We start from the raw sequence: 16,103 nt of genomic DNA, 5'->3' as shown, positions 1-16,103 counted from the left end.
CCAGGCCTGTGGATGAAAGTATACTCATAGGCTGCCAGAATCAATGCCCATCCCTGTATTCTTGCTGCGGCTATGGGTGGTATAGCCTTGTCCTCACTGAACTATCCTAGCAAAGGCTTGTGGTCCGAAACAATAGTAAAATGACAACCGTGTACATACTGGTGAAATTTCTTGACACCAAAGAACATTGATAAACCTTCTTTTTCTATCTGTGAGTATCCCTTTTCCGCTCTGTTGAGCGTTCTTGGAACATAGCCAATAGGTTGTTCTGATCCGTTGTCCATTTGATGGGAGAGCACTGCTCCCATTCCAAAGGGTGACGCATCACATGTCAAAACTAACTCGTTTCTTTGGTCAAAATGTACTAATAGGGTGGATGAGTGTAACAGTTGTTTCACCTTTGTGAAAGCTTCTTTCTGTGGTGTTTGCCAACACCAACATTGGTTTTTCTTGAGTAGGTAATACAGGAGTGCCAGTCCTATCAACAAATTAGACAAGAAGCATCCATCGTAACTGATTATCCCCAAGAATGATTTGAGCACGGAAGTGTTCTTTGGTGCTGGTGCCTGTCTAATGGCCCTCATTTTTTCCTTGACAGGGTGGAGGCCCAGTGAATCTACCCCGTGACCCAAATAGATTACCTCTTTTGCTTAGAACATGCACTTTTCTTTTTTTAAATGCTCTCCCGCCTGTGAAAAACATTTCAAAACTTCTTCCAAGTTTGCCAAATGTTTCTTTTCAGTGAATCCTGTCATCAGAATGTCTAAATAAACTACAATGTGAGGCAATCGCTGCAGCAATCTTTCCATTGTCCCCTGGAATATGGCGCATGCTGAAGGTACACCAAAAGGCAAATGGGTATATTGGTACAACCCTTTGTGTGTATTAATTGTGATGAATTTCTGGGGGGCCTTCTCTAACTCCAATTGTTGATAAATGTGACTCATATCAAGCTTCAAGTAGGCAGTCAGCCTAGCATATAGGTCTTCAATTTTTAGTGTAGGCTGTCTGTCCAACTGAGCCACTTTATTGACAGTCAATTTGTAGCCTCCACGAATTTGAACACTTTGGTCAGGTTTCAGTATGGGGACTGTTGGTGCTGCCCATTCTGAGAACTGCACAGGTTGTGTAACTCCCAGTTTCTCTAATCTATCCAATTCAGCATCTACCTTTTCCCAGTTTGCATAAGGTGCTGATCTTGCCTTCAAAAATCGAAGGGTAGCATCTGGATCCCACATGAAATTTTGCTTGTAGTCCCTGGATCTTCCCGAGTTCATCTTGGAAAACTGAGGTGTGTTTTTGTAGGAGCTCAGGTAACCCACTGGCTCTCAGCTGGAAGATGTTAACCCATTCCAATTTAATTTATTTCAGCCAGTTTCATCCAAGGAGGCTTGGCCCCTTATCTGCTACCACCATCAAGGGTAATTTTACTGATTGACTTTCGTACTGTACAGTAATCCTGCTTATGCCTTTGATTTTGATGTCTTCTCCCATATAAGTTTTCAATTTGGCATCTGTTTCTTCTAAATTTAATTTATATTCTCCATGATTCAGGTATGTGGAGGTATCATCTATTACCATAGTGGATATTCCTGTGTCCACCTCCATTCTGATAGGCCTCTCATTCCCTTTTACATAGACAGGTTGTGTTCTTCCTACCTTTAAATTATACAATGAATAAATATCGGAATCTGTTACTTCGGGCTCTTCTACTTTACGGATCTCATGGGGTTTTTTCTTTTGATTGAAAATCTGCCTGATTCTATCCTTGCAATGTTTCATGAGGTGTCCGTTTTGATGACAGTAAAAACATTCGATTTTTTTAAACATCCATTCATTACAAGGTTGTTTGTTTCCACCTCTGGTACCATTATTCCATGTCTTTACTGCTAAATCATTTCTTTTTATTTGTCTGCTAGTGGTGGCTGTTTCCCACTTGTCATCAGAGCTGTGCATTTTCATGCCCTTTTTAGCGGGGGCTCCCCACCCAACATGGAGGTGGGCGCCATTTTGCATTCCCTGTATGGTTTTCAAGTTCCTTAGTGCACTTTCCATGGCCAGTGCTATTTCTAGCACTTTCTGAAAATCCAGATCTGTTTCAGACAGTAATCTCTTCTGATGCCTATCTTCATTTATACTGCACACCAAACGATCTCTGAGCATATAATTTATAGATGAACCAAACTCGCAATATTCTGCTAACTGTGTCAGATTTGCCACACAACAAGCAACTGTCTCCTTCCCCTGGAATTCTATTTCTTGAGTTAAATTTGAACTGTTGTACCAAGGGCTTGGGCTGGTAATGACTCTTCACAAGGTTCACTAAGTCATCAAAACTTTTTGAATCTGGGGCACTGGGTGCCATCAAATTTCAAAGCAATCCATAGGTCTTACTCCCACATGTGCGACTCTTCTCCTCCCCGTCAATGTCGTTAGATTGGAAAAAGAACGCAAGACATTCAACATAATGAGACCAATCGTCCATGGTTGGGTCGAAAGAATCATCTCTTCTAAGCTGTGACATGCTTCAAATGGACTGCTTTGATGATTAGAATGGAAAGCCTACTTACAATTACCATGTGAGGTAGAGCCTGATTTCGGTTCAATTGATTTCCTTCCTTGCTTTTTCTTGCTTTTTCTCTCATCACCAGTTTGTTGGATCCTGTTCCTTGGTTTAGCTGGACTAATGGATTTGGGTTGCATGCTTATTTCAGGATGACTTAGTTGGTACTATAGAGTAGATCTACAGATTAGATCGGTAGACAGTTCTTACGTAGAACACATTCTATTTATTTACAAAGGAACTCAGCAGTTACACCTGTGTGCTTACAACTCAAATCATGTCTCTACATTACGGACTCTAACTCTAGACTACTCACTACTGACTACTAACTACTAAGGTAGTCCACGCTACTCTGCTATTGGATACGAAGATCATGTGATCTTTCATTATACATTCTTCTTAAAGGTGTATTACACATCAGATTACTACAATCTAGCTGTTCTATCTTTCTAATTTATGGATTGTATCTAACATGGGAGATTAATTTTTCAGTGCTCTGAAACAGATCAATAATTAAACCAATTTTTAATCACTGGTTTATTATTGTTCCTTAGCCACTGTTGTTCCGGTCAATGGAACAGAAGGATATTCTCCATTTATTAAATTGCTATTTGCTCATTTTCATTGACATTTATCTAATAAAAGACAAAACACAATACAAGGTGATATGAGCAATAGCAATCAATAGCCTTTGATTACTCCAAATAAAATATCCATTATAGCCCAAATGAGAACCAAATTTCAGAATCCAGTGACAATGAGGAATATTGAATTTAAATGGCACTATGGAATGAATAACAGAATCACAGAATTTTAATGGCACAGAAGGAGGCCATTCGGCCTATCATGCCTGCACCGGCTCTCCAAATGAGCATTATGACCTAGTGCGATTGCCCTGCCTTTTCCCCATACCTCTGCACATCGTTTCTATTCAAATAATCATCTAATGCCCTCCTAAATGCCTCAGTTGAACCTGCCTCCACCACACTTCCAGGCCGTGCATTCCAGGTCCGAACCACTCTTTGTGTGAGAAAGAGTTTTCTCACGTCACATTCGCTTCTTTTGCAAAACAATTCAAATCTGTGCCATCTCGTTCTTGATCCTTTTACGAGCAGAAGCAGCTTTTCCCTAGCCACTTTGTCCAGCCCCCTCATGATTTTGAACATCTCTATAAAATCTCCTCTTGTCCTTCTTCTCTCCAAGGAGAACAGTTCCAAGCTATCAATCTATCCTCATAGCTGAAGTTTCTCATTCCTGGAGCCATTCTTGTAAACCCCTTCTTCACTCTCTCCAATGCTTTCAATTCCTTCCTATAATGTGTTGCCCAGAACTGTACACAATACTGCAGCTGAGGCCTAATGAGTGTCTGATATAAATTCCACATTACCTCCTTGCTCTAGTCATCTATGCCCCTGTTAATAAAGCCCAGGATACTATGGGTAGGATTTTCCTGTAGGCGAGCAGGGGGGTGGGGCCCGCTCACTGATGAGTAAAAGTGGGGTCCGCTCACTGACGCGTAAAATGACACGCGGTGACGCTGGGCGGAACTCCCGATGTCACCGCGCCCCATATAAATTTTCAGGTAGGTGGGGGCTCAGCAAAATCAGCTGTGTGCCCGCCGCCCTGTCAATGGCCAATTGAGGCCATTGGCAGAGTCATTAAAGTTATTAATGGACCTGCCCGTCCAGCCTTAAGATTGGCGGGCAGGCCAGGAGCCCTGGCGAGCATTAGAAAAAGCGTGAAACCTCTTCCGCGTGCGGGATGAAGTTTCATGTAGGTTTTTAAAAATTTAATTAAAGTTTTTTAAAAAGTTATGGACATGTCCCAACTCATGTGACAGTGTCACATGAGGGGACATGTCAGGGGATTTTTTTTCTATTTTTAATAATTTGCACATTAGAGCTGATCTCCCTGAGGCAGCACTTAGCCTCGGGGTGATGAATGTGCTCTTTTGTGCGCTTGTGCAAAAGAGCGCACTCTCAGCTGAGGAATTTCCCCCCTCCCCCCACCTCCACCTGCACAGGGAGCGCACAGCGCTTCCATGCAGACATCATGCTGGGCGGGCTTTAATTAGCCTGCCCACATAAAATGGCGGCGCGCCCACGCTTCAACTTCCCTACCAACGGGGGCAGAATCCTGCCCCATATGCTTTATTAACTGCTCTCTCCACCTGCCCCGCCACCTTCAATGATCTATGCACATACACACCCAGGTCTTTCTGCTCCTACACCCCCTTCAAAATTTCACCCCTTATTTTATATTGTCTGTCCGTGATACTAAAATGCATTACCTCACATTTCTCCACATTGAATTTCATCTGCCACCTTTCTGTCCACTCCACCAACTTGTCTATGTCCTTTTGAAGTTCTACAGCCTCTTCCTTGGAGTTTACAACACCCCCAAGCTTCGCATCATCTGCAAACTTTGAAATTGTCCCCGCACATCAAGATCTAGATCATTAATGTGTATCAGGAAAAGCAAGAGTCCCAATGCCAATCCCTGGGGAACCCCACTACAAACCTTCCTCCAGCCTGAAAAATATCCATTGACCATTACTCTCTGCTTCCTATTTTTCAGCAAATTTTGTATTCATGTTGTTACTGTTCCTTTCATTCCAAGAGCAATAACTTTTCTCGCAAGTCCGTTGAGTGGTACTGTATCAAATGCCTTTTGAAAGTCCATGTACACCACATCAAAAGCATTACCCTCATTGACCTTTTCTGTTACCTTTTCAAAAAATTCCAGCGATTTAGTTAAACACGATTTCACCTTTAGAAATCCATGCTGGCTGTTCCTTATCAACCCATATTTTTCCAGGTGACTACTAATTCTATCCCGAATAATTGTCTCTGGAATCCTGCCCACCACTGGAGTTAAACTGACTTGTCTGTAATTGATGGGCTTATCCTTACAACCTTTTTGAACAAAGGTGTAATATTTCCAATTCTCTAGTCCTCTGGCACCTTCCCTGAATCTTGGGAAGACTGAAAAATTATGGCCAGTGCCCCTGCAATTTTTAATCTTACTGCCTTCAATAAGCTTGGATGCATCTCATCCGGTCCCAGTGCCTTGTCAACTTTAAGTACCGACAGTCTATTCAATGCTTCCTCGTTATCAATTTTGAACCCTTCTAGTGACCGAGTTTCCTCATCTGTCACCATGGCCTCGGTAGCCTTTACCTCCTTGGTAAAGATGGATGCAAAGTATTCATTTAATACCTCAGCCCCTTCGTCCATATGTAAATTCCCTTTTAGGTCCCTAATCAGCTCTACTCCTCCTTTTACCACTCTCTTCCTATTTGTGTGCCTATAGAAGACTTTGGGATTCCCCTTTACGTTGGCTGCCAATCTTTTCTCATAATCCCTCTTCACTTCTCTAATATGCTTTTTCACTTCCCCTCTGAACCTTCTGTATTCCTCTTGGTTCTCAATTGTATTTTCTACCTTACACCTGTCATAAACACACTTTTTCGTTTTTACCTTAATTTGTATCTTCTGTTTCACCGAGGGAGCTCTGGATTTGTTTGCCCTACCTTTCCCTTTCGATGGAATATACCTTGACTGTGATCGAACCAATTAATTTTTGAAGGTAGCCCATTGTTCAGCTGCAGTTCTTCCTTCCAATCCTTCATTCCTATCTATCTGGCCCTGTTCCATTCTTACCCATCGAATTCGGCTCTCATCCAGTTAATTATTCTTACTCTGGATTGCCTATTGTCCTTTTCTATCATCATCCTAAAACGTACAATACAATGATCACTGTCTCTTAAATGTTCCCCCACTGACACTTGATCTACTTGGCCCACCTCATTTCCAACAACCAGGTCCATCAGTGCATCTTTTCTTGTTGGACTAGACACATACTGCTGTAGAAAATTCTCCTGAACACAATCTAGGGACTCTTGCCTCTCTCTGCCCTTTACACTACCACTACCCCAGTCTACAGTCGGGTAACTAAAGTCCCCCATTATAACTACTCTATAATGCCTGCATCTCTCTGTAATTTCCCTGCAGATTTGTTTTTCTACGTCCTTCTCACCGTTTGGCAGTCTATAGACTACACCGAGCAATGTAATTGCAGCCTTCTTGTTCCCTAGCTGTGACCAAATTGATTCTGTCCTTGAACCCTCTAGGACATCCTTTTTCTCCAGCACTGCAATGCTCTACTTAACCAATACCACCAACCCTCCTCCTTTCCTATCTTTTCTGAGCACCTTGTATCCAGGAATATTTAACACCCAGTTCTGCCTTTCCACGAGCCAGGTCTCTGTTATCGCCACAACATCATATTTCCACATGGCAACCTGCTTTGTAATGCCCCAATCTTATTTATTTTATTCTGTGCATTCACATACATGCATAGTAACCCTGATTTAGATTTTGTTACTTTCTCCCTCACCCCGACTTTACTTATTAACTTACTATTCTTTACATTAGTGCTATCTGTCTCTCCCGGTATTTTGTGCATCCTGGTAATCCTCTCTAATATTTTCTCTCGGTTCCCACACCCCTGCTGAGTTAGTTTAAAACCTCCCCAACAGCACGAGCAAAACACCCCACAACAGTCCCAGCTCTGTTTAGGTACAACCCATCCGGCTTGTACAGGTGCCATATCCCCCAGAGCCAGTCCCAGTGTCCCAGGAATTTAAAGCTCTCCTTCCTGCAGCATCTTTCCAGCCATACATTCATATGTCTTATCCTCTTATTTCTGTATTCACTGGCACATGGCACTGGGAGTAATCCATAGATTACTACATTTGAGGTCCTGCTTGCTAATGTTCTACCTAGCTTCCTAAATTCTGATTTCAGGACCACATCCCCCTTCCTACCTAAGTCAGTCGTACCAACGTGGACCATGACCTTTGGCTGTTCACCTTCCCCCAGAAGAATGTCCGGCAGCTGCTCTGGCGCTGACAACATACCATCCTGTAGTCATGTCTACGGCCACAGGAACACCTGTTTGTTCCCCTAACCAATGAATCCCCTATCAATATTGCTCTTTCTTTCTTCTTCCTCCCCTCCTGTACAGCCGAGCCACTCGTGGTGTCACAGACTTGGCTCTGACTGCACTTCTCTGAAGAACCAGAGCCCTCACCAGCTTCTAAAATGGAAAACCAATTTGTGAGCGGGACCCCAGGGGGCTCCTGCACTACCTGCCTACTTCTCTTGGACGGCCTGATGGTCACCCATTCCCTCTCTGTCTCCAGCCCCTAAAGCTGCCGTGTGACCACCTCTCTGAACGTGCTATCCACGTAGCTATCAGTCTCGCAGATGCGCCACAGAGACTCCAGCCGCTTGAGCTCTGAAACCCGGACCTCAAGTTTCAGCAGCTGGCAGCACTTCCTGCACATGTGGTCGTATGGGACACCGGTAGCGACCATGACTTCACACATATTACAGGACACGCATTCCACTTGACTGAGCTGCCCTGCCATGTCTTAACTTTACTTCCATTACATTAGCTTTATTCTACTTTGCATTATTTATATTACTTTATTATATTGACTCTAAATTTTCCTTATTCCTGGCATTTCTCAGTTAAATCCAAGTACAGCAACTTGTTTAAAAATACTACACTTTTCTAATTTGCACACCAGGTCCTACTTACCAAGGCCACTGCTTTTCTTTCTGAGGAAAGGTAGAAAAGGAAAGGGGCACCTCCTCCCTCCTCACCGAACTCCTTCAGTCTCCTCTGCTCTCAAACTCTCGCTGCTTCTCGTGCTGTTTTTATAGCTCTTCTGCTCGCCTCTAGGTGCTGCTGACTGCCTGTCCCAGGGTCCTCCTCTCGCAAAGTTGGCGTCTTTTAGACACTTCTTCAGGTTCTGCTTTATTTTTTAACAACTGTTTGATCAAAATGGAAGTTTTGTTTGTAATTCCCTCTTTTTTACCCTCTCCTCAGTAATGTCAAGACGGGAGGAGGTTGATTGTGAACAATAAGCTAAAAACAAAATACTTTGGATGCTGGAAACCGGAAACAAAAACTGAAAATGCTGGAAAAACTCAGCAGGTCTGGCAGCGTCTGCGGAGAGAGAAACAGAGTTACAGTTTTGAGTCCATATAACTCTTCTTCACAGCTGAGTAATACGGAGTCATATGGACTCCAAACATTAATTCTGTTTCGCTCTCCATAGATGCTGTCAGACCTGCTGAGTTTTTCCAGCATTTTCTGCTTTTGTTGTTATTATGAATAATATTTTGTCAGCAGCTGAATTTCATGATTTTACAGTGGATAGGAAGTTTTTAAAATGGCAGTTCCATAACAACCCCGAGATACTGACAGGTTTACAGGTGAAGTGTTTTATAATTAATAAGTATTATTACAGTTAAATTAAATAGGATATGTTTTCCCTTTAAATATCAAAGCTATGCATTTTGATTCAGAAAGTGATAATATCCAGCGATCAGAATTCTGTCCCTGCAGTGCTCTCGAATTCGCAATGTGATGATGGCTTCATTTGTTTCCTCTGTAATGGGATTATGCAAAGCTCTTGGGAAGTAATTGGATGGGAAGTGAATACAGTTCGCAGATTATAAATAAAAATCGAAGGCACCAATTTTGCTTGGAGTAGTTGATGCATTTACCAGTGAACAGCAATTTCTCTTATTAAAAGTAGACTGCCTAGTTGAAGTTTGTATACTATGCTCGTTGTCAAACCATGCATTGTTAATAAACTGATCTAATACCTTTTGATTTATAAAATCGGCCAGTTTCTCAGTCTAGTCCTTTAAGCTTCATTTGACCTAGAGGTCATTCATATGAGGCCATGAGTACAGTTGCTGCCAAAAGATACCAATCTGATAGTTAATGGGCCCAAAACACAGCATTCTATAATGTGGTTCATTAACGGTGAGGAGTTTTATTTTTAAAAGTGAAAACATGACAAATTTGTGATGTGGAGAATTTACTTGCCCTAATATGCCCAAATTGACCCAGATGTGCACTAAGTGCGGTAGCAGGTGGGAAGAAGGACATTTTACCCGCGATCACAATGGCGGCTTTTCACACCGTATCATCCCATTCTCGGCCTGTCCCACCTCATTAATAATTAATTCCAGGGAAACATGCCCAGTCGCTGGCAGGGCAGCCTCTGATTCACCTGCACCACCCTCGCCTCAGGCCTTCAGTAAACCGGGCGCCATATTTAAAGGCTGCCCCTGCACAGATCTAGTACTCTCCAAAGGATAGGAAGCTGCTGGGAACTGATGGCTGCCAAAAGGAGGAAACATGCTGCTTCCAGATTTAGCAACACCTCCCTCAAGCACAAACTGGATGCAGTGGACCCCGCCACGATGTCCTCTACCCCTGCTCTGGGTGAAGACCAGCAAGCAAGGTCACCAATCCAGCATGGGAGACGGTGGTGGTGGTGGTCAGTGCCAACTCCCTGTAAAAGAGGACAGCCACTAAGTGCTGAAAGAAGATGAATGGACTCCTCCGTTTCACCAGGGTAAGTCACTCTTCGCATCACTCGCAACTCACACACTCACAAACCCATCACACATCCACATGGATATCACTGACTGCTGTTTCAAGGGACATCACCATTCACTTTCTCACACACACCTTCATTTTCCCTGTAGATCTCCTCCTTATCCTGTCTGTGGCACCATGTACAACCCACACATGCCAGGCATCCTTGTTAACTGGGCTGGCAGGTGTCCTGCTTATACTCTCTCCATCTGCCTTCATGCAGGACAAGCTGGCACACAACCAAAGGCAGAGGTCGCAGACTGGTAGAGGAATGCTTGAAATCAAGGTCCTCATAGGCTTTGAAAATAGAGTCATCCAGCTGGCCAGCAATGATCTGGACCATTCCTGTGCTGACGGTGAATTGGTGGTGCTCAACCAAGTGAGGATCCAGCAGTGCAACATCCATCAGACAACCATTCTGTGAGTGAGTTCCCCTGTTCTGCAGTCCCCTGCCATGCATTAATTATCTCTCCTCGCATTTGCAGACACATCTGGGAGGAAGCCGAGGGGGTCCATGAGCCAGGTCCTCAACTCTAGACCAAAGGCACCTCAGAAGAAGAATCTGATGACAACCTCATTGAAGACCCTTCACAGCGCTCACTCACACCTTTCACCAGCACAGAGACACACACCTTGGTGAGACCTAACTCTAGAATAGCCTTGAGGTCACAATCTGGTGAGCACATCGCACAGCTGGCAGCGGGAGCGTCTTCCCGGGTGTCCGGCATTCGGAGGACCACTGGAGGCCAGAAATCTGCTGAGTCTGAGTCAGATGAGGAACCTCTGGAATCGGTCACACCTCAGTTGCTGGAGCTGCAAAGGAGCTGCTTCTCGTGAACATCAGGAAGAGATGTCTGCTGCACTCCTTGGATTGCAAGGCACAATGGAGGAGTCCATCTACCTTCAGTCTGAGGTGTCAGTGCTAACATTCCAACGTGCCAAGGTCAACAATGGTAGGATGGTGGCTGCCATTGAGACCATGGTCCAGGACATCGGTCTTGCTCTGCTGCATGGTCTAAACTCCATCTCTGACGCCATACTTGACCTCCAACAGTGTAAACACCAAAGGGGTGTGGAGCAGCTCGATATCACCCCAGCTTCCCCTTCTACTTAGGGAGTCAGCCAGGGGCCCTTGGACACCCATAGGGAGGAGCATCAGCAGACATATACCCCGGGGTTATCTACCTGGATGACTCCGGGAGTGTCCAGCCCATACGAATCCCCTCTTCCTGTGACCCAGCTGCTCCAGCTCCACAGGCCGAGGAGGGTGCCACTGCCACACAGCAGGACCCCAAAGGCAGGCCGAGGCCCTCCAGGTCTCAGCCCTGCAGGGGAATCCCACCAAGGTCATCACTGACAGGGCATCACAGTCAGCAGGCAGCCTCCCCCTCCACTGTGGCTGTCAGGGGGACACCAATGCATAGTGGCAGGGTTAGGAAGGTAAAGAAGATGTAGATGCAGATGTTCGCTATTGTCAATAAACTCCCAAGAATGTCTCCCTGCCTATGGCTCCTTGTTCTGATGAGCAGTGTTCCTGTCGCTCAGATGTGAAACATTAGTCCCTGCACAAGGTGTCTCAGTCCAGGGCCTCTTCCCTGTGCTTTGTGCAACCTTCCCAGTACACAGTCATTGGTCACATCAGTCATGCCTGCACCTCAATGGGGCATTTCATTGCTGCCAGAATGTCCTGGGCCATTGGCACAGAGTTCCGTCATTCTCCCTGTGTGCCCTCAGCATCCGTGAGGTGAGGCTGGCCCCCATCTCATCAGCATCTGTATCCCAGGGAGTGTCCGTGACTTATACATTCTCAATAGATCTCGGATCCCTGACATCCTCTAGGGTCCAGAGACGCTGCAGGGTTGGCTCCTTGGGGACAAGGGCTACACGGAGAGGACATTTCTGATGATGCCTGTGCAATGGCCTCAGACTGCAGTAGAGAGAAGGTACAACAAGGCTCATGCTGCAACCTGCACTTTGATGGAGCAAACCATCGAGATATTGATTGTCCTGAAGAGTTCCGCTCACAAAAGGTGCCATAGGATCAGGAGAAGTTAAAGTTTACCATTCCATCTCCATGATATGACCCTGTTCACAGAGCGTAAGCGAGGTGCCATCAGCCAGACAGGAGGCAGACACTCTCAAAGGCTATATGAGGATCTATAATGTTCCCACTGCATGTCGTCATCAGCCTCCTGGAATGTAGGGACTATGGACATCGACTGCATCTTCATGACAGGAGCCTTATCACAGAGGGTATGTGCACTGCCATCAGCCAGACTGGAGTCAAACGTTCACAGATGCAATGTTCCTCACTGCATGTGATCATCATCCTCCATGAATCTTACAGCTATGAGGCCCTCCCGGGTGTGCCTGCCTCATCTGGCCAGTGCAAAAGCCTCATCGCTATCATCCTCGCCTTCGAGGACCTCATCACCCTCACCCTGTCTATATCCTCCTCATCAGAGGGGACGTGCAGCTCCTCCATCTCCTCAGCCAGCACCACCCCACCTTTGCAGTGCCAAATTGTGAAGGGTGCAGCAGGCGAGGATGATGTGTGACACCCTCTGTGGACTGTATTGCAGGTCTCCACAAGACCGGCCCAGACACCGGAACCTCATTTCAACATCTCGATGGTTTGCTCCACCAAAGTGCGGGTTGCAGCATGAGCTTATCGTTGTACCTTCTCTCTGTTGCAGTCTGAGGCCACTGCACAGGCATCATCAGCCATGTCCTCTGCAGGTAGCCCTTATCCCCAAGGAGCCATCTCTGCAGCCTCTCTGGACCCTAGAAGACATCAGGGATCTGAGATCTACTGAGAATGTACGAGTCATGGACACTCCCTGGGAATCATGTGCAGATCTGTAGGATGTGTTAGTGGTGGTTGAACACCAGCTGAATTCAATGAGCGGAAGCCCTTGCGGTTGATATAGTTAACTGCTTGTTACCATGGAGATCTGGGTGCCATGTGAGTGCGGTCGATAGCACCCTGTACCTGCGATCTGCTCAAATCCCAACACTCTTGCATCCTGGCTCCCCGGTTCCCGGCCGAAATGCACAATGTTGTGTGTCTTTGCGAATGTGGCGTCTGAGACTTCCTAGATGCATTTGTGTGTGGAGGATGTGAGATCCCACAGAGGCCACCTGTGCTGCCCTGAAAGGCCACTGGCATAAACATTGAGTGCTGTGGTCATTTTCACAGCCACTGGCAGTGAATGCCCTCCTTGTCCCCTTGGCACCAAATCCTGAAGTAGGTGGCAGCCATGACCAACCAGTTCCCTGGACATGCACAGTCTTTGGCGGCACCGGGTCTCTGTTATCTGCACGAATGAGAAGAACCGTCTATGGACCCTGGGTCTAGTTAGGAGCCGACCAGCGACTGTGGGTCTTCAGCAGCATGCGCAGGAGTCCCAGCCACATCTTCCTGAGGGTGCTGATCCTCCCTCTGCCCAGCCAGGCACCTCCATCACTCTCTTCTCCTTTGTCTCCGCTCCCTATAAGCCAGGAGGCACACAGCTAGATAACCGGGCTCCATTGTCCTGATGTGCACCTCCTGCAGGATGAAAGAGAAAGAGAGAGAGAGAGACATGGGTTAGCATGGGTACTAAGAACTTCTCTTGGTTAAGGCTGAAGGATCCTTAATGTATGCTGAAGAGTGCTGGCCACCACTTGGGTGGCCAGAGTTTATTGTGCTGCATGGTCTGAAACTGAATGAAGACATTTCCAAGGGGCGGTGGGTGTCTCCACCAGTGACTGCTCCATGGCCAGCCTTCACAAGGAGATTTTACCACTTGCCTAGTTGTCCAATTGTTCCACAGTCCACTAAAATGCTCATTAGTTGAAAGTGTCCGAGGGGTGAAAGGTTCAAGCGCATTTTGTGGCACTTTCATGCCTCTGCGTTGCTTGTGTGGGCAGATAGGCTAGAGGCCAGACTCCAAGCATGTCAACGTGGCTGCACCTAGATTGTCTCAGCTGCGGAGGAATGGTCACTTTATACAAGGTTTCCCTAATGCGTGGCCATTTCCCTACCCGTGCCCCACCCCCACTATATGTGCCTGTCAGGCTGTGCTGCCTTGCACCCCCCCCCCACAGGCTATGCTGCCCCAACTTGCCCCAACTGCAGTGCAGCCCTTGCTCCTGCACTGCACTGTCAGCCAGCCATGAAAAAGTGACTTGCCTGCGCCCTCATCCGAAAGGGCGGTGCCTCTTCCTTGAAGTCCAACAGGCGACCCTCACGAGCGCTGCACAGCGTAGATGTACACCCACCCCCGAGTTCCCCTCAAAGTTCAGTTCGCCAGGTGCATGCATTTTAAAGTGAAACACTTCGGCAAGCAATCTCACCGAGGTGCCAGGATGCTCCGCTGTGGGTGATGATTCCGACAAGCAGGCATTATAATTATATGCAGAAGTGTTAAAATGCCGTTCCCTGTGATGTGGTGGTGGGAAACGAGGCCCGTCATTGATGGGTGGAGCAGACAATCGCAACATGGCCTTCTTGCCAAATTGTCCTCTCACGCCCGGTGCCAACTGGGAAGGTAAATTTTGGCCATAATGTTAGAATTTGGGATTTTTGCTTTCTGTAGAGTGTAGAAGGCTTGTGAATTTGTACTGTTGTGAAAAATAATGAAACGGTTGAAGTTGTTCATTCCCAGGAATCTTTAGGGTTTAATGTAAGATAGAAACAGAAACTGCTGGAAATACTCAGCAGGTCTGGCAGCATCTGTGGAGACAGAAGCAGAGTTAATGTTTCGAGTTGAATATGATTCTTCAGAACAGCAAAAGATATTTGACTCGAAACATTAACTCTGTTTCTCTTTCCACAGTTGCACTCAGAACTGTTGCAAATTTCCATCACTTTGTTTTTATTTCAGATTTCCACCATCCACAGTATTTTGCTTTTATTTTAGGGTTTAATGTGTTAGGGTACAATTTAGCTGGCTGTGCTCTTTAGCTTCTGTTGAAAGTACACACTGGATGATTCGAGCTTTATTTCTGTGAAATGGGGTAGCCCAGGTTCCTTGTTTCAAGTCTAATAGGCCAGGATGATAAAAACGTTTGCATCCGGTGTTTGGTCAGAATTCTCTAATTAATTTCTTGTGCTCGCTTTTGGAATAACATTTTGCCCTGTCATGATAAATCAGCAAGGACAGTGTACGTGTCTGTGACCTGAACATCTTACGCTTTCCATAATTTTTCTAGAGGGCATGGGATTGAAAGGATTGGCAAAAGTTACGTCTCTTTTTATGATTGCTGTAGAGACTGATATCTCTTCCCAGTGACCAACGAAAAGAATCACATGACAAGAGTTCGCATTTTGAGACTTTTTCTGTAACAAACAAACTAGAATCAGTATTGTTATGGCCATCTCTGGAGGGGTAAAAATGACTCCCCTATTATACCCCTCCAAGTCTGACTAAAACAGGGTTTTTTCAATGAATTTGTAATAATGAAGGTATTAACCACTGGCATTAACACAGACTCACTGTCTGTGCTTAACCATTTATGTGTTGATTGCAAAGAAACTAGTCTGGCAGGCTTTTTTGAGTTTAAAACAAAAAGGAGTTAGTTTTTATTGAGTAAAAGACACACCCAGGTAAAGGTATAAAAATATTTTAAAGGGTAAATCCACGCTCAATCTCTACAACACACACACGCACACACACACACACACACACACACACAGAATTACAAGCTATACAGTAGGAAGTAACTTTTCAGCCAGATTAAAATTGAATGCTAAATGGTAAAAAATAGTGAGTCACTGTTTATGAGTCCTTTGCTAGTATCTGTGGCTGTAGCAGATTTTTCTCTAGGGTGGTCCTGAAATTCCAGGGATTGAAGCCTATATAAAACCACATTTGCTGCAGACAATCTCTTTTTAAATCTGTCTTTTCCAGAAGTCAATATGGTTAGGTCTCCTCTACAGGGCGGGCAGACTAACGCAGATTGGGAGATCACTTTGCTAAATGTCTCCATTCAGGCTGCAAATGTGATTCTGAGCTTCGGGTCATTAGCCATTTTAATTCTCCACCCCACTCCCATATTGACGTCCCGATCCTTAGCCTCTTATTCTGTT

The sequence above is a fragment of the Carcharodon carcharias genome, chromosome 25, assembly GCF_017639515.1.
Source record: "Carcharodon carcharias isolate sCarCar2 chromosome 25, sCarCar2.pri, whole genome shotgun sequence".
Taxonomy (NCBI): Eukaryota; Metazoa; Chordata; class Chondrichthyes; order Lamniformes; family Lamnidae; genus Carcharodon; species Carcharodon carcharias.
This window is presented reverse-complemented; position numbering follows the sequence as displayed.